This window comes from Caloenas nicobarica, chromosome 2, assembly GCF_036013445.1.
Source record: "Caloenas nicobarica isolate bCalNic1 chromosome 2, bCalNic1.hap1, whole genome shotgun sequence".
In the NCBI taxonomy this organism is placed as follows: domain Eukaryota; kingdom Metazoa; phylum Chordata; class Aves; order Columbiformes; family Columbidae; genus Caloenas; species Caloenas nicobarica.
The window spans coordinates 63,996,042-64,016,568 of NC_088246.1; positions in this window are offsets into that span (position 1 = coordinate 63,996,042).

Below are 20,527 nucleotides of genomic sequence, written 5' to 3' on the forward strand. Positions count from 1 at the left end.
TAACCTGCCCTCTCACCCTTCAACAAGAAGATGAAGCACTCTAGGCATTAGAACAAGGAAAGTTTGCTAATTTACTAGAACATGAATGCTAAAGGATAATAATCCAGAACGTCATGTCCAGTTCGTAGGAGGCTTAACAAAAGCTGGTTTTCAGATTACTTCCATGGCAGGAAGTTGCTTCAGTTGTTTAGAGTTTTCTCAGAATCACGATAGCAACAGAAAAAAAAAAAAAACACTTTAGACCAATTAAGGTTTCTGGTCTTATTAAAAATATTAATTGCTTTATTGTATTGTGCAATGATCACTAAGTTATGATGAGATCATGCGCATGTTTCCTACTAGGTTCATTTCAAAATGCTGCATCAGTTTAAGGAAATGAAACACAGATTGCTTGTTTCTCTATGTTTTTCTGGTAGCACATAAAGAACAAAAAAAAGCTAAGCTTCAGAACTTGTGTCAAGTGTTTAAAATAATGATTTTCTTCCTCGAATCTGCTGTAAATCTTATATACAAAAACAGAGTGCTAGATTCTAGAAATGATAAAAATCCTCACTTCAAAAAAAATTCTACCATTCCTATCAGGATAATCAATGTTTTCCCCATATCTGGCTTCAGGCAAATTTCAGTTTCTCTCAAAGTTAAACCTTGGAAAATCTGAGAATTTGAGGGGATGAAAGACAAAGTATGTTTGCTTTTAAGAGTGGAAATTCATTTATTCTCTTTAATGGAAAAGGGAGTACCAGAACAACTAATAGAATCTGAAATTTGCTTTAAATTTACATTTCTATTTAAATATCAACAGCAAAACTTAATGTTATCTAAATCAAAACTAAATGTTTTTGGTTTAAGTCAAATAGTATAGCAAGGTTGATCTGCAGTTACGGTTGATCTAAAATGTTGGTTTTTTCCACTTCACAGAGAAAACACAAAAATTTCCTAAACCCTGTGGTTTTTAAGTTTTTAAAACTTATTTTCATTTCATTTTGAAATTTCAAAAATCCCTCCTTCATATACAGATAAAACACTAAGTTAATAAGTTAAACACAGCTGTATGCTAACTTATTATCAGCTATATCTCTTTTTGCTAAGAAATGCTATTTTAAAACACATATTTACATGAAATGCTAGGCTTATATCTTCACTTCTGCTACTGAGGTTGGTTGTTGAGTTTTAGTGTTTCGCTATACTGCAGCTGAGGATTTTCCCGAGAATTTGTATTTTCCAGCTCCGGATATAGCTAGCAGAATAAAAAAGATCATTTTGATATTAATAAGTTAAACCCGGAAAACAATTCTTAAAGTTAAAAAAATCACTCCTTTACAGTTTCATGATTTGTTTTCTTCATATCTTCAAATGAATATTTTACTACAAAAAGCTTTTATTAGTTCCGATTTGGTTTAGAAATGTGACAAAACCAACTTGCCTTCAGCTTAGCTTTCATACAAGTGTGTGGGAGCTGACACATATAAATCTCATATCGAATAAGTTATTTTATATCTTCCTCTTCATTTGCTCTTCCTCTCTCTTCCTCCACACTTGCCTTCTACCTCCTTACTTCTCCCTCCCCCCATTTAAAAAAATAAGCATGGTCTAAAGTGAAGTTTTTTCTTCATGTTCATAGATCAGGAATTGAACGAATTAAATTAATTTGATTCTGTTTGCAATCAAACAGAAGTTGATGTCTACTCATAGTCTCATAATCAGCCAGTGAAACTCTCCATTTTGGGGAAATGTTAGCAATGTTTAGTCAGTTTCAAACATCCCCATATCCCATATCTAAAATACATTTTGCTACATTTTTTTAAATAGAATATTTTTCCTGATTTGAAATATACATAACCACAGGAATTCAGACTTTACAAAGAAGTTTTAGAAGTAAACAAAAATCATAAAAAAATTTAAGATAAACTACTAAACAGAGTACATTGCTCAGAATATAACAAAAGAGATCTGGCAGAACAGCAGCAAAATTACCCCAGAAAGAAGGCGAATATATCACAGCCTGCAGCTACAACTTTCATTATATATATATCTGTTGGTTGAAGAATTTTATTTCACTTGGATCTTAATGAAAATTAGCTTATCTATCCTCAAGTCTTGACATTTTACTCAGTGGGTGACTATTCTTCCTTACTACTTAGTTACTCTGATCTTGAACCACTGTAACCGATCAACACACTCCCACAATGGAAGAAGGCTCAGAGGATATGATTATGAGAAGAAACTTCTTCACAGTGAGGGTGACAGAACACTGGAACAGCCTGCCCGGGGAGGTCGTGGAGTCTCCTTCTCTGGAGACATTCAAAACCCACCTGGACACATTCTTGTGTAACCTCATCTAGGTGTTCCTGCTCCGGGAGGGGGATTGGACTAGATGATCTTTCGAGGTCCCTTCCAATCCCTAACATTCTGTGATTCTGTGATTCTGTGATATGACCAAAAGAATAATTATCTCGGGGAGAATATAAAGAATAACCAGCAGTTATTGTAAAAAAAGGGTAATCCTTGTGTACCAGTGGGTCATTTGGTTGTATAAACAGTCTTCTTTGAGACGACTAGTGGAGAGTAATGTCTTCCTCAGCTTGCCAGACCAGCGTGGAGGTAGTGGATATGTGGTTCAGCCCAACAGAGACTATAAAAACTGAACAACTGATTAAACATGTTTTAAATTGTGCCCGTTTTCTCTTGTTCTGTCTTAGGCACTCCTGAGAAGAACCTGGCTCCCTCTTCTTATGTCCTGCCCATCAGGTATTTCCACACATTTATGAGATCACTCCTGAACCTCGTCTTCTCCAGGCTGAAGAATCCCAGCTCTCACAGCCACTCCTTATATGAGAGATGCTCCATTCCCCTCATCATCATTGTTGGCCTGTGCTAGAATTGCTCCATAAGTCCATATCTCACTTGTACTGGGGAGCCTAGAACTGGACACAGCACTCTAGATGGGCCTCACCAGTACTGACCAGCCCCTTGACCCGCTCGCAAAGCTATGTTGTATGCAGCCCAGACCATGGATGGCTGCCTTAGATGTGAGGGTGTATTACTAACTCATGGACAATTTGTAGTCCTTCAAGGATACTAATGTCCCTCTCTGCAGAGCAGCTTTCCAGCCAGTGGGCTCACAGCATGTCATCCCCAGGTGCAGGACTTTGCATTTCCACTTTTTGAACTCCATGAGGTTTCTCTCTGCTCAGTTCTCCAGCCTGTAAATGTCTCTCTGAATGGCAGCATGTCCATCTGATCCATCACCCACCCACTCCTCACAGTTTTGTATCATCAGTGACATTGCTGACTTTTTCACTCTGCCCCATCATCCAGATCATTAGTGAAGATGTTTAACAGGAGTGGACCCAGTATCGACCCCTGGGGAACACCACTAGCAACTTGCCTCGAACTGGACTTTGTGCCACTGACCACAACCCTCTGCATGGGCCTGGCCCTTCAGCCAGTTTGTAATCAACATTTCTATTCGCTTATTTTGTGGATACTTTGTCAGCTTGTCTATGAGGATGTTAGAATCATAGAATCATTTCAGTTGGAAGAGACCCTCGAGATCATCGAGCCCAACCATAACCTAATCTAACTCTAGCACTAAACTATGTCCCTAAGAACCTCATCTAAATGCCTTTTAAACACCCCCAGGGATGGTGACTCCATCACTTCCCTGGGCAGCCTGTTCCAATGCCTGACAACCCTTTCCCTGGAGAAATGTTTCCTAATATCCAAGCTAAACCTCCCCTGGCACAACTTGAAGCCATTCCTCTTGTCCTATCACTTGCTGCTTGGGAGAAGAGACCAACAACCTCCATGCTATAACCTCCTTTCAAGTAGTTGTAGACAGCAATAAGGTCTCCGCTCAGTCTCCTTTTCTCCAGGCTAAACAGCCCCAGTTCCCTCAGGTGCTCTCATCAGACTTGTGCTCCAGGCCCCTCATCCGCTTTGTTGCCCTCCTCTGCACTCTCTCTAATGCTTCAATATCCTTCTTATGATGAGGGGCCCAAAACTGAACACAGTATTCAAAGTGGGGCCTCACCAGTGATGAGTACAGTGGCACAATCACTTCCCTAGTCCTGCTGGCCACACTCCTCCTGATACAAGCCAGGATGCTCCTGGCCTTTTTGGCCACCTGGGCACACTGCTGATTCATATTCAGCTGGCTGTCAATCAACACCCCCAGATCCTTTTCTGCCAGGCAGCTTTCCAGCCACTCTTCCCTCAGCCTGTAGCACTGTCTGGGGTTCTTATGAGACAAGTGCAGGACCCAGCACTTGGCCTTGTTAAACCTCATACAATTGGCCTCAGCCCAATGATTCAGCCAGTCCAGATCCCTCTGTATGGCCTTCCTGCTCTCCAGCAGATCAACACCGGCACCCAATTTGGTGTTGTCTGCAAACTTACTAAGAGTGCACTCAATCCCCTTGTCCAGATCGTTGATAAAGAGATTAAACAGAACTGGCCCAAATACTGAGCCCTGGGGAATACCACTCGTGACCAGCTGCCAACTGGATTTGGCTCCATTCACCACAACACTTTGGGCCCAGCCACCCAGCCATTTCTTTATCCAATGAAGAGTTCTCCCATCCAGGCCATGAGCTGCCAGTTTCTCCAGGAGAATGCTGTGGTATATGGTGCCAAAGGCTTTTGTAGTCTAAGTACACAACATCCACAGCCTTTCCCTCATCTACTAGGTGGGTCACCTTGTCATAGAAGGAGATCAGGTTGGTCAAACAGGACCTGCCTTTCATAAATCCATGTTGATTTGGCCTGATCATATGTTTCTCTTGTATGTGCTGTGTGATGTTACTCAAGATCATCTGCTCCATGGCCAAGGTTAGGCTGAGAGGTCTGTAGTTCCCCTAATCATCCTTCCAGCCCTTCTTGTAGATGGGTGTCACGTTAGCCAGCTTCCAGTCAACTGGGACCTCCCCAGTTAGCCAAGATTGATGACAGGTAATGGAAAGTGGCTTAGTGACCACCTCTGCCAGCTCCCTCAGAACCTTTGGGTGGATCCCATCTGGTCCTATAGACTTGTGGGTGTCCAAGTGGTGTAGCAGTTCTCTAACAATTTCCCCTTGGATTATTTGGGCTTCATTCTGCTCCCCATCCCTGTCTTCTAGCTTAGGGGGTTGGGTACCTTGAGCACAACTGTTCTGACTCAGAAGACTGAGGCGAAGACGGCATTTAGTACCTCAGCCTTTTGCTCATCTTCTGTCACTATGTTATGGGAGACAGTGTCAAAAGACTTCCTAAAGTTGAGGTAAACCACATCTGCTGCTCTCCCCTCATCTACCAAGCTGCTTACCTCATTGTAAAATCTATCGGGTTGGTTAAGTGTGATTTCCCCTTTGTAAAACCACGTTGACTAACCTTGATCATTTTCTTGTCCTTAAGTAGTTTGGAAATGGTTTCCAGGAGGATTTTCCCCATCACTTTCTCAGGGATTGAGGAGAGGCTGGTGAGCCTGTAGTGTCCTGGATCTTCCTTCTTGCCATTCTTGAAGAAAGGAATGGCATTAGCCTTCTTATGGTCTTCAGAATCATCTCCCTATTACCATAATAATTCAAAAATTATCGAGAGTGTCCTCACAGTGACACTGGCTGGCTCCCTCTGCTCTCATCGGTCTAAGATTCCTGAAGACTGGCTTTACCAGGTGGGATAAAGAAGGCACTGAGTACCTCAGCCTTTCCTGCATCATTTGTCACCAGACCCCCTGCTGCACTGAGCACTGCGCCAAAATTTTCTCTAGTCTTTCTTTTGCTGTTCATATGCTTGTAGAACCTTTTCTTGTTGCTTTTCATATTACTTTCCCAGATTGAGCCTCAAGTGGGCCCCGGTTTTTCTAACCCCATGTCACGGTCCATTCGGTGATGGACTCGTGATGATTCGTTTACCTTGATCTCAAAGTGCAAAATTAAGGCAACCAAAATGCCAAGGGGTTATAATTCAATTAAACAGTGTTACTTTATTAATTTGCCTGTAAAGCAGCACGCGATAGAGAGAGATGGAGAGAAAAGGAAAGAAAAAGGAAAAAGGGGGAAAGAGGATTATAGCTACCGCCAAACGAGTCCCAAAGGCGTCCCTCTGGTCTCAGGTCCCATGAGAAGAGTCCTTCTAGTCCTCTGTTGCGATCCAGGATCCTTCGGTGGGGAGATCTCGATGGTGACCAGTCGGGAATTGTCTTCTATACTTCTTCACCCCACCTCACTCCCATAGATTGAGGCCAATCTCGGCCTTTGTTGCACAATCCAGGCTTAACTGCACAGGCCCAAAGAGTCCTCGCTTCTCTTGCCATAACCCGTCCGCGTCTGTGTCGCCTTGGTTCAGGGGTCTCTTACTGGTCCGTTGAGTGACCTCAAGACCTTTGGCAAGCCTTTGCGCCTGCTCTTCTTTGTTGGCCTTTGTTACAGGGAGGAGGTGGGGGGCAAGTCTGGCTCAGACAACAGGTGAAAATCCATCTTCTGGACAGCAGTTATTGCCCCCAGGTCGGAGAGGCCTTCATAACACAATTCCTCTCAGGAGGTGGGGGCAAGTTTGGCTCAGGCAGCAGGTGGAGTCCATACAGCAGCTATTGCTACCTGTAGCCCCTGGGTTGGAGACACCTGCACAACACAATTCCTTTCTTCAGGCCTCTCTCCAAGTCGTTGTCCAATTCTTTCTATCAGTCCATCTTTTCTCTAAGTCTCTGATGGCGATGTTCAGGCAGAAATTGTTCTTCGGACCGAAGAATCTTACACCCCACTCCTACATGATCAGCCAGCATCTCTGTGCTCCTCCTGGGTCACCTGCCCCTTCTTCCACCTCCTGTACATTTTCTTTTTATTTGAGTTCAGTCAGGAGCTCCCTGCTTATCCATGTTACCTTCTGTTACCTTTACTTGATTTTGGACTTGTCAGGGTGGGCCATTCTTGAGTTTGAAGGAGGTGATCCTTGAATATCAAGCAGCTCTCCTGTAACCCCCTTTTGCCGAGGGCCCATGGAATTCTTCCAAGGTGATCTCTGAAGAGCCCGGTTCTCTTGAAATCCAGGTCTGCTGGTCCTGCTTTTTGCCCTGCTACCTCCTCTATTGTCCTGAACTCCACCATCTCATGTTCAGGTGCTGAACCAAAGCTGACTGCACCTTATGAATGAGGAAGAACTGGTTGGGGATGTGGAAATACCAAGTCCACCAGAGCACCTTTCCTTGTTAGCCTCTCTGTGTTACCCCACTATGTCAGGAAGTTGTTACCAATGCACTCAAGAAATCTCCTAGATTGCTTGTACCCTGCTGTGTTTTTCTTTTTTTTTTTTAGTAGCTTGCTGTAAGTGATGAAAATAAACTGTAGTATCTTTCTGATAATTTGCAATGGTTTAATTTTCAGATCCAAACCTATTTCTTGTAATCACAAAAAATACTGAAAGGTACCCTTTGAACATACACATGGATTTTCTTTTTGCTGTTTAGCTACCACGAATACACCTTAGCAATAAATATGATGTACAAGAATGTATTATGTACAAGTGCATCTCTCTTGTAATACTTGCTACTCCATCCCGTATTGCCTAGTCCAAAGATGTAACCGAGGCAGCTTCTTCTTTTGTGACAGCAATAACAAACTTGGACTGAAAGTAAAATTCCAAAGAAAGTAATGTTATGCACACAAAGGAATCACATCAACACAGATATTCAAGTTTGGCAAAATCCTTAACAAAGTGAGTACAAATCCACCAAAGTCATAAATGCACCAGAGTTTAACATGGCCTTCTAAAACTTTATTCTAAAAATAGTTGGGACATGTTATTTCTAGCCCTCTCTCTTCGCAATGTTAGAATATTTTCAAGTTTCCTAAAAGCAAAGAAGTTACATATAAAGGTGTTTGTTTGGTTTGTTTTTCATAAAAAGAGCAAAAATTCCTTGCACACAGTAAGATCTGCCTGCCATCTTATTGAAGCAAGAGGACAGAGATCCATGCAGCAGCAAAGGCACATATGCTATTGGTGTGTTAGATACCATGGAAGCACTTGAAAACAGTTACATAAGAATTAGGGCTTCTCCCCCCAAAAAGGTGGTGGGATCAATAGCCCAGCTGAAGTGCATCTATACCAATGCACGCAGCATGGGCAACAAACAGGAGGAGCTGGAAGCCACTGTGCATTTGGAAAACTGATATAGTTACCAACATGGAAACATGGTGGGATGACTCCCACAACTGGAGTGCTGCAATGGCTATAAACTCTTCAGAAGGCATAGGCAAGGAAGAAAAGGAGGTAGGTAGCCCAGTATGCTAGAGAGTGTTTTGACTGTCTGGAGCTTGATGAGGGTGATGAAAGGATCAAGTGTTTATGGGTTTGAATCAGGGGAAAGGCCAACAAGGCAGATATCCTGGTGAAGGTCTGTTATAGGTCACCCAACCAAGATGAAGAGAGAGATGAAATATTCTTTAAGCATCTGAAAGACGTCTTACAATTGCTAGCTCTTTTCTTGTGGGGGACTTCAACCTACCAGATGTCTGCTGGAAATATAATACAGCGGAGAGGACACAGTCTAGGAGGCTCCTGGAGTGTGTGGAAGACAACTTCCTGACACATCTGGTGAGGAAGCCAACTAGAGAAGGTGCCCTGATGGACCTGTGGTTAGCAAACAGAGAACTTGTGGGTGATGTGATGGTTGGAGGCAACAGCAATCACACAATGGTAGCGTTTTCAATTTGTGGAGAAGTAAGGAGGGAGGGTCAGCAGAACTGCTACTTTGTACTTGTGACTTGTGAAGGGCAAACTTTGATCTGTTTAGGAGGTTTTGACAGAGTCCCTTGGGAGGCAGTCCTGAAGGACAAAAGAGTCCAGGAAGGCTGGACATTCTTCAAGAAGGAAATCTTAAAGGTGCAGGAGCAGGCTGTCCCGGTGTGCCAAAAGATGACCTGGCAGGGAAAAAGATCAGCCTGGTTGAACAGAGAGCTTTGGCTGGAACTGAGTTTATGACCTTTGGAAGAAGGGGCAGGAAACTCAGGAGGACAGCAAGGATATTGTGAGGTTATGCAGGGAGAAAATCAGAAGGGCTCAACTAGAACTTAACCTGACTACTGCCATAAAAGACAAGAAAATTTTTCTATAAATATATTAACAGCAAAAGGAGGGCAAAGGAGAATCTTCGTCCTTTATTGGACACAAAGGATGAGGAAAAGGCTGAGGTATTTAATGCCTTTGCCTCAGTCTATAATAGTAAGACCAGTTGTTCTCAGGGTGCCCATCCTCATGAGTTTGAAAACAGGGACAACAAATACTCCAAGAAAAGACAACTCAAGCTTATTAAGATACTGATATATACCTCCTGGGTAAAGGAAGATTTTTTAATTAGAAAAGTAAAAATATTATTAGAAAAGTAAAAAAAAAGAAGCCCTCTTTTTTTTTTTTTAATTAGAAAACAAAATGTGTTTCTCTGATCAATCTGTAAGCCCTAAGAAGAAAGTATGGCTATATTTTTTCATCAATTAATAAAGACTTAATGGAAATTATAGACATGTCTAATTTATTAAAAAAAAAACCCCAAACCAACAAACCAACCAACTAAACAAACAAAAAAACCCAACCCCCCCAAAAAACCCTACCAAAAAAAAAATACAAAAAACCCCAACAAACCAACGACAAAACACAAAAGAGAGAAGTGATAGGACTTTCAAATGGACAATTATTGCGATATATTAGAACATGTTTGCATTATTCTTTGTCTGAAGTTCATAGCTGTATTACAAATAATGCCATAAGATCCAACATCACACATACCTCTGCAGGGCTTCAAGTAACAGGAAGACATTATCATTTGGTACAAATATCAACAAGTGTTTCTGTGTTCATCACAGCCACAATGTTATAACTTTATCAATTCTGTACATTCTTAAATCAAGTTACAAGACCATCCTGAATTACAACAGGAATATTACTGAAGAGTGTCATTAGTCACTGTAAGCCAGTTTGTTTAGTAGTAAACTTCAACAGTGTTCTAGTCCCTGTACTCCAGAATGGGCTAGGAGATTATTTGTTCTAAAGCCTTTCCTAGCATTTCTGGCATCAAAGCAGTGTGTGAGAACAGAATGCTGGAGATAACCTCCTAGTTACCTCGTTGCTAAGCTATTGCTTGAGTCAATTTACAATTCAAAGGCCAGTATAAATATTTATAATTTATTAGTATTGGCCAAGCCCTAAGACAAAGGAAACACCTTAAAACAAAAGATCTAAAGGTGCAAATAATTTGAAACAGAAGCTATACATCACTGGTTAAGAAAGCCTGTGCAAACAAATTAGACTATTAATTCGTTCATTTTCATGACCCAGAGAATTTTAACTTTGTTTTGAAAGAAGCAATGAAATGTTAATCCTCCAAAAATTTTGCAGTAATTTCATTAATCAGGAATGATATTACAAGCTTTCTGTGTGTCTTGTATCAGAAGCGGTTCTACCCATATTGCATGATTTCAGTGGGACAGGTTTCACATTGTAGTTTAATGACCAGAAGATAAAAAACTAAACCTCTCAGAACCCTGGCTCCAGAAGTGGCAGAAGAAGAGCAACAAAGTGGAAAAGAAGAACATAACAAAACCTTCAAAAATATTACAAGCCTCAGATTGTTCTCAAAGCACAGAAAAGAACCTTTGTTAGTACTTCATTTAGTATATAATAATATTAAAGTGTATTAATTGGAAGATCTGCCACTACTTCCAAAAGGTAGAACCTGTTTGTGGCTGATAAAAGAAGGGCAGTGTTTGTTGTTCAGATATTTCAAAAGGCAACCCTATGTATACCAACTTCAGTGTGCAGATATATAACTTCAGAGCAATTTGCAATGGATTAACCAAAATGACAAAGCAAAGAGGTGACCTAGAAATGGAAACCGTTTTCTCCAGCACTGTGTGTTGCCAACTCATTTTGGCTAAATGTACAATATGCAGCAAAAGGCACACTCCTCAACAGGGAGAGGAGTCCAACATGTCCAACGAAATATACAAATCCACAAGATCTCAAACAAATTTGAGGAACTGCCATTTCATTGCCAAGTATCAAAATAGAAGGATCATGTAAAGTCCAATAAAATAGTTTCAGCTCTGCCTTTGCACAGCATGGCCGAAGGGGGGCATTGTCCACTGTTATTTTACCATAATATTTACTTTTTTTCTCCTCTCACTGCCTCCTGCATTTTCTGTAACAGTGTCAATCACTTTCTACAGCCTTACTGACCTACGCAACTCATAGTTTGAATTTTTCAAATACTAATCTTTTAATAATAGTCAACCTACAGATTTTTATTTCTTTAGGCAACTGCTCCTCTCTTTAGATGAATGCCAGACAGTGAGGAAGAGATGCCATCTGGTTGCTCACAAGAAAAATTAGTCAGACTTAATATGAAGACCAAGGCACTTCCTTCCCCATTTTCCCTATCACAGGCTCCTAATACAACATCTTGTCCTCCTCTCTGTCTTAGCTAGTTTCAAATTCTTTAGACCAGCTTCCTCTCACTGTTCATAGTTTGGCAATAGATAGGACAGAAAAGATAATTCTTGATATCTGCTGGAAATTTTGTCTCCACTTGACTCAAATCATCCTCACTGTGATCAGGATTTTGTCCACAGTGTTAGCAGAAAGAAGATCAAGCAACATACAGAATACATAAGATACCAATTTCAACTGTTTTGGAATTCATATAAATCTTACCAGTGGATACTTGAGAGAATATTATTTTTTTTTTCTATATTAAATTAGAACTCTTCACCTGATTGAAAAAAAAGACAAACTGAGATCTTCAAGAAAATATCTGCAGAATAGATATGATAGATATTGCAGTAGGTTTAATATTTTAAAGAATGAGCTCTGGACATACAGGCTTTTAGTCTGATATTGTGCACACTAACAGAATAGAATATAGAATCTTTTCCAATTTTTCTTTAGATAAACCAAATATATACATGAAATTACAAGTAGTCAGTTTTAGCTTTGTTGTATTACATCCATCCAACACTCAGGTTACATAAACTTAGGAGAAGTTCGAACTTCATATTTCTTCTGCAACCATTCTAAAGACCAAAAGACAGCCCCATTTGCAGGACTAGAAGGATCAGGGGAAACACAAGGCTTTGAATTCAGAACTTATCTGAAGACGAGCAATTCCACTGGATTGCTTTCCTTTTGCTTCCAAGTCAGTTGTGTAGTCTCTGCTTTTCAGAACAATTAACTCCAAAACCCAATGATGAGTTAATGTTATTCCAAAACAAGCAGAAATCAAAGTAGTTGGTACCTAACTTAAAGATATTTACAGATAGATGAGAAACAAACTAGAAACACAGTAAAAGCTAGGAATTTCTCACCCTTATTTGGAAAGGAAGTGAAGATTTCTAAGCTGATTCCTTTATAAACTACTGAAAAAAAGGCTGATGGTATTGTTGGATTTGCAGTGAACATATTTAACTCTGCCAAGAAGTAAGATATCCAGAAGCCTATTGAAAAGAGAGCATCTCTCACTCATTGTAAAACACACACCAGTACATTTCTGACTTCCATACAGTTATTCAGTCACAGTCGTCATCAAAGTCTGAAATATACTTATTACTAGCACTTGGCTTGCAAAGGCTTGGCTTTTGGCTGCCTGAAAAGGAATAAGGAAAAAAAGAACCCACATTTACAATATTTTAATTTAATATAATAGACAAATATCTCAGAGACTGAAAGACTTGCTTACTGTGCACTGTATTATCAATCAATCAATCTCGTAACAGGCTTAGATTCCCACACTCCCTCTCCTTCGATTCCTTACCTAGAGTTCAATCAATATATATTGATCTGTTCTTCTCCTTACTGCCTCAGCAGCAATGGGGAAGGCAAGAAGCAGGCATTCTCGTACTAAATCCTTGTAACACTGACTAAATCAGGGAAGGAAGTTAGCAAAGATACTGTGTAGTAGCTGTAAGGAAGTGAAAAATATGCTCAATGAAGGTGATATTTGGGAATTTGGCCCATGTTTAACAAGTACAGTAATAATACAACTAAGTTTGAGCAAGTTTCAAGGCAGACAGAAAAAAGTACATTCTTGATACTGTAATGGCCTAATTCTACATGTAAGATACAATGTGACAGACTTGAAGAAAAAGTTTGTAGGGATCCATAACATAGATAGAAACAGAGTTTTAATCAATTATGTTCCTTGAAACAGTAAATTTTTTTATTAAAAGCACTTCTAAACATTTAAAAGCAGAATACCTTCTCTCTGCTTCTGAGTTTATAAATCCTAGTGAAAGGCTGCTCTAATAAAAGATATGGAATTTTAAACGTATGACAGTACATGTAGGAAAGACCAGCAAATGGTCTTACAATGGCCAAGCCACCGGAAAAAAAAAAAAACCCACAACACAAAAACAAAAACAAAAAAACAAAAACGGAAAAACCCATCCCTTCCTTCTAAACCCCAGCACTTATTTGTTTATTTAATCTAATAGTTTACACATCAGCTTTGCAGACATAAGAATGCTGATTCTGGATGACATGTTTATGTTTATTTCTGTTGAAGACTGGAATGGGATTATTCAAACTTTTCTTTGCACATTTTGCATTACTGGGTCAATTGTAGCAGCAACAAGGTGAGAAAGTAAGGTGATGAAGAAAAAGTATACCAGTGACTTGTGTTGAAACAAGAAGGTTTCAAGTGTTTTAATGACAAACTGTCACTCAAAGGAAAACAAGTTCATGTCCCTTCTAACAGTTTTGTATCATATGACTTAAAATGTTTATTTTATTGGTAAGAGCTTCAGTATCATAAGGGAAAAGGAAAAACATCAGTTAGTAAAGCCTATCTTCCTTTTGTGCATGTTAGGCCTATGTTCATTTTGCACCCTTCCCTCTCAATTGGCAAGAGTGTATTTTTCAATATTATGAAGGGAAAAAAACATATTTCTCATGTTGTTTTATATTTACTGACTGAAAGCTAAATATTACTCTCCAGCTTTCCTCAGATTTTAGGTAGCATTTGACAGGACACAGAATTATGCAAGTTAAAAATCTAATAAACAGTATTTGGAACTAATTAAAAACTCATTACAATCTTCTTTCTTTCACCTCCTTGGAGCCTCCTCCCTCAAATCAAATCCAAATGTGACGAGGTCAGCATGCCTTCCTCAGAACAGGAAGTAAATCTCCAGTCTAAAACAAATCTCAAGCTCCATTTTCTTTCCCAACTCAGTAGAATTAGATCCTAAGACAATAATTCACAATTAAATGTTCTCTAATATCCAGAATTATCATCGCCAGAATTGCCTTCCTTGGAGCTGGGTGTCACATCTTTACAAGTCTTACAAGTCGTTAGCTGGTGCAGAGAAGGAAATTTAAAAAAGGCGCATTACCATTGAATTGTTATTGCAGAAGCCCAAGAAAAAAGTCCCACGTGAAAGCCTTCCAACTCTTGGTTCATAATTTGACCCCATTCTTCACAAAGCTGTTTCCTCCCTGCCAGCTTATCTCATCTTACTTCCCACTGTTTTCTTGGCTGCTTTGCTACGGTCATCTGGGGAACCTTTTTCTCACAAGTTGCAGTGTGACCACCACTTTCTGTGAAGCTCCTGTATTGGTTTGTTTCTCTTTTCTTCTTGTGCTGAAGAACACGATGACTAGGCTGGTTATTGCCAGGGTTCCCAGAACTTCAGTGCCAACCCTATCCCAGTTAGTTGTAGAGGTCTTCAGGACTAGTGCAAATAGCTACAAGGAACAAGTTGATTACTTTGCACTGGTTGGCCTGTCATTCCCCTCCCATCTCTAAAAATAAGCCTGCTACACATCTGCCTAAAAGAACCCCAACAAAACAAAAGAAAAGAAAACAACTACAAAAAAACTCTCACACCTTGACCATTGTTCAGAAATACTGGTCTAGATATGCTAGGTTTAAACTAGGTACACTTCTTGTCCTGGGTAAAAACTGAAGTGTTTTACAGTTGGATGAGATGTCGCACGTGTAATGCTGAAAATAGTTGACACACCATGTTTTTGTTTTGTTACCATGACAGCAATTACCAATATTTTGAAGAGAATGACTGCTCACTGACACAACAAAAGGACAATGGGAAGGTGTGTTTCCTTTACCAGTCCAGGAAGTCTCATTGTGTGCCCAAATGCAATTATTTCCTATGATGCTGAGGCAAAATTATCCTTCATCAGAAACAGAACAGCAGCTAGCCTGGTGAAAAAAATCTAATTCAGAAAGGAACAATGCAGGGATACAGCAGCTTCAAATATCTGTTAAAATGGGTAAAAATTTACAGAAAAAAAAAAAAAAAAGAAGAGTCTCAATGTTTCTTACATTTAAATCCTTCTGTCAACTAGAACATAAAACCACTTTGCCAAATAGGCAAATGCCTGTTTTGGCTGCATTTTCTTTTATACTTTTACTGTGTTAGAATCAAGCCCTCTTACTACATCTACAACTTTAGTATGTAACAATTATAGTTTGAAAATGGCATAAAAATTGGGCTTCACAACAGTTAGAAGGATTCTTCAAGTCTTCCTATCTTAGAGCTATCTCTTCTTGCAGAGAGAGAGACAAGTGGGAAGACCTCTGAATGGACAACCAAGTCATCTCATCCAAGAGCTCCTGAGCAAGAAATGCAGAATGCTATTGGGTTTACAGACCTCTGTCTTCCTTTCCTACATCTCTCCTTCACTGTAAATGTAACTGTATTAACTTGTACTAACAGATATATTTCACAGTCAGGTCATTCACATCCATCTTAATCTGTGGATTTTTATGACAATTTAAATACAAAGCAGATGTCAATAAATAATAAATTTAGCTTCTTTCACTTGAACCTACACAAAGTAGAGGTCATCTGATACACAGTATTGTGACTATGGCTCTTCTCAATGTAAAGACTAATCAAATGGTTGTGGGACATGGCATAGTTAAAGCATAAGTCCTCAACTGATAATTACGGAGGATGCATGTGATGACAAAAGCAGGTCTGCAAGCACATCAGAGCTTCAGCAAGGTTGTTAATTACACAGATATAAAGATTTATCCTGGTTTTTACAGCGTATGTTAAGCTTTTCTTTCTTTTTCAAAAGAAGAAGGACTATTTTAGGGAAGTACAGACCAAAACAAGGCTGTGTGTCCATGCAAAAACTTTCCAACAGTCAAGGCTGTTGCAGTGCTGCAGATCATACGTTACTTTTTCAAAAGAAGACAAAGAAGGGACACAATTAATATCTTCTTAAACACATTGAAATAAAACTTAGGCATAAGATCTACAGCTGTGCTGACTACTCGACTTTTGTTTCAACAAGAATTATGGTGCTGTCATAAAAGTGCTCTATTGACACACTACCATTTCCTAGCAACAATCTGTGTTTTGTACATAAAAAAACTGGATGAAAAACTGCCTATCCATGTTTTCTTTCTCATTATATTGTTAAACCTTTCTCGCTCTCCCATGTAAAAGGAAAAGAGTCTTATTTGGACATAATGCAGAACTTCAGATTGTGCTCTGTAATGTACTGGATTACCAAAGAACAAACAATCAGATTACAAGATGTTTCATGTTATTCAAGTTGACCCTTCTAAACATAAAGTTATTGTTAGTTCATAAATCCACTACAGATTCACTGATTTTTAATCCTGCAATGGACAGAGTGCCCCATAAGCAAATAGAGAGCTGGGCATTCTGCTTTTCATAGGGCTGCTTCTGAGGGAATTTTCTCTGCAAAAATAGTATCCAGCCTTATAACTCAAATCCTTTGTGAGCCAAAGCACTGACTATAAAAAATATTTCATCAAGTCTTCTACTTCCAACACAAATTCCTGGTAACAATGGCAGTATAACTGGATTGTCATACTTCACTTCTGCAAAGCAGCACTTAATGCATTCCAAGCACATAACAGCCTAGAATAACCTGTTTATGGTATTACTGTAGGATACCCTGATGTCTATGGGTAGAGAAACCTAGACCATAATGGGCAGTCATGGAGATGCATGCAGTTTTGCTCTGTTTATTTCCTTTGTCAAATACGTGAAGGAGTCTAGGAAAAGGCCTTCAACTGCAATGCGCTGTTTCCTAGCCTCAAAACATCTGTGGCTCTCCTCCCTCTCCTACCCATGCCCTTTATCTTCCAGCCACCAGCTGGTTGAAGGATCCTTCAAAACTTTATTAACTATGTGTACACACACACAGTTACATACACTCATATCCACCTGCACAGTTATTTAGACAATTCTTCATTTTCACTGACATATTTCTATCCTGTGGAAAAATAGAACTAAACTGATTCCTCTTACCATTGCTCACATCCTTACTTCAACACATTTTTTGATACAGCAGTTATTAGAGGAAAAAACAAATTGCAAGTCAGTCTTCAGTGTTTCCTTAAAATCCTTTGGTGAATTTAGAACAAATGCATTTCATTTTCCTATTTTGTTATAGAAACTCTGGGTTGGTTTTTAAAAAATATCCTGGGAAATTCAACTCTATTTCGATGGCAGCATCAAAAACATGAATTCAGACTGATGGTGACTTGCATGAAGTTTGCTGACATATGGTGCCACCTAGCTAGAAGATTTTACACGTCATGTGTTACTGATTTAAACATGTTGGCCATAAACATACTGTCCTCTTCCAAATGAGCTAAGCATGAAATGCCTACCAGATAAACTTAAAAAACATCCCTTTCTAGTGTATCTGAGACTACAGTTAAACAGAGAGGTAGGTATATGTTAAATAAAATCAGAGTACTAAGTAAAGTTTTTCAAATTCTTAATGTTTATATAGGACCACAGGATTACAGACCATCACTGATTATCTCAACGCTTTCCAATGTATTTTAGTATGAACATACAACCTGCATAGACAAGAGCAAATCAAACATGGCTTGGGAATTTTTTTTTCCCTTCAAATAAGTAGCAACAAGATTAGCAGAATTGCTTCTTAAAGCTTTTCTTGAAATAAAACCAAATCATATGGAAAATCTAACAGCATACCATTGGCACAAGGATAGGCACATACACAAACAGTCATAAGAAATAGAAGCGATTCTCTTTCTGCTTGAGAATCAGCAAAAATGCACTATTACACACAAGTTGAACTAAAAGAAGTCCCTTCAACCACTTATTTTAAAACTTCAGGAATCTCTCTTTTTTTGTGTGTTTTTTAGCAGAGACTGCAAACTCAGACTCCAACCTTTCTATAAAATACAGTAGAATGAGATTTCTCAAAGAAAAATGAGAGATTTCTTGAGGCATTTATTGAGCTCAGTCATGTGTACCAGTAAATTCAACAAACAGGTTACAAGTCAATGTCTGCCATTGATGGGAAGACACCATAGCATACAAACAAAAACTTTTATATTTGCTTTCGGGAGGAAGTTTTGTCTTAAAAGCATAATTTTCCTGGAGGCTGTAGGCAGTAGGCCTATTAAAAGGATTGTCTAGTACCCTTAGGACTGCAGTTAGAGATTGTTGTGCATAACTGATGTTGCTTAAGGGTCAGGTAGGCTGAATTAATAAGCAAACCTTCCCCAGACACAAAGTGGTTCCTGGTATGGTCATGACACAAAGAATATACAGCCTTTTTTAAAATACATCTGACACATGGAGCCCATAAAGGCTGATTTACAGAATTTCAGAAAGTTTAAATGCATTCTGTCTGAAACCCAAGATGAAGCTACCAAATAAGATACTTGATGGTAACTCAGTGTTCCATAATATACACACCAGTTTAAGCAAAACAACACCAAAACAAACCAGCACATTTCCTCTAGAGGAATACTTTAAACATTCTACTGTGGAATTTTATTCAAGAGCTAAGATAGTTCAATAGTAAGTGTATCCATAAAGATTTCCTCACCAACTGTAAGTATTACAGGAATCAATTTATATTTACTGTACATATTTAGTATGAGAAGTCAGACCTACTGTACTAGAGACCAAAACCACATTAGTTTTAAAGACACTTTTCAATTAAAATTATTTTAGGGAAGTACAGACCAAAACAAGGCTGTGTGTCCATGCAAAAACTTTCCAACAGTCAAGGCTGTTGCAGTGCTGCAGATCATACCTTACTTCCAAGAACCCACAGGTCATGATGAATCAGAATACATGAGCAGCAAAGCAGCCCAAACACATTGCTGTACATTTCTAACAACTCCCAAACAGAAAAGCTTAGCTGCATGCTGTCTTCAGCATTGCTGCAACTGATGGGAAAACGTGTGTGCAGTAGAGGTAGTGACTTCAAGTTATAAACAACCAAAAACTTTCCTTAAGCATAGAACTTCGGCACTTCATCTAGCATAGATTCCCTTTCCATTGATGCAGCTCATCCTTGGAGTAACCTCAAAAGCTCGGATAAAATACATTAGATAAAAGAGTAGCTAGAAGAAATTGGAATAATCTGGAAAAAAACCAAACCAAAACAACAACAAACCCCACACCACCACCACCAACAAAACAACAACAAAACCAACTCAAAAAACCCCAGGTGGTATTTTTACAAAATATTCCTTCCACACCAGTTATCACCTATTGAACTCCTGATCTGAAAAAGGTATTGGAATATAAAAATCTGAGTGTGGAGAGCGAGACATAATAGTAGTAGTCAAGTACAGTATTTGAGTTGTGATGTATCTTCTCCAATCTCAAAAGGGAAAAAATAAATATTAATCAAGCAAACAAATCCTAAAAAATACACTTATTTCACATTTCAATGGCTGATCACCTTGTTTCTGCATCTGACTTCTCAGGGAAGAAAAAGAATCGGATTCATGACGACATTCAAATCTCTCAACACAATGACATAAATCTTACAAGATGTTACACAGAGAAGAATTTCAGCAGTAACCTTGTAGCTCACACCAACAGAAAACGAAGAAACAGAATAGAGTTAGGGGCAAAACTTCTCTTTGTAAGACTTTAATTCTCCTCGTTGAACAACTGTTCCTAAAATTAACTGTTATTTTTCCCACCTGTTGTGTGGGTAGAGGAGCAAGATGGGAACAAGACACCAGCATAGGTGCAAAGAATGTACAGTGCTCCCCTATGTGGCCATTACCTCTGCCTAAGGATTCCTCAGATGTAGTGCAGCATCTACAAAGAAATATAGGAAAATGTACTTGCAAATTAAGCTTGGCAGAATACGCAGCACTTTCCCAGAAGAACCCATGCTGGAGGACCATGGCACCCACTGCTTCCTAGGCAGGATGCAGTCATCTTGTTCTTACTGCTTGTTTCACCATTTAGTCTTGCAGACCTGCAGGCTCCCTACTCAGACTGTCAGAAGGCCTAGCTCCTCCTGAAACTCTTGTGAGTACAGAGGAGACTGACAGCCCGGCAGAAGAGTTGAAGTTGGGCCTAGCAGAGGCCTCTGCTCACCTGGTGCTGGGCAGGTCTAGCGACCCAGTGGTGGGTGCAGGGAGTCTTGTGCAGACCTTTCCCACTGTATGCGATATGACTATGAGTCAACCACTTTATTCCATAAATATGACTGCCTGGGTGAGCTACTGCTAAACAAGCTGGCTGTGCGGTGATGATCTTTTACTGCT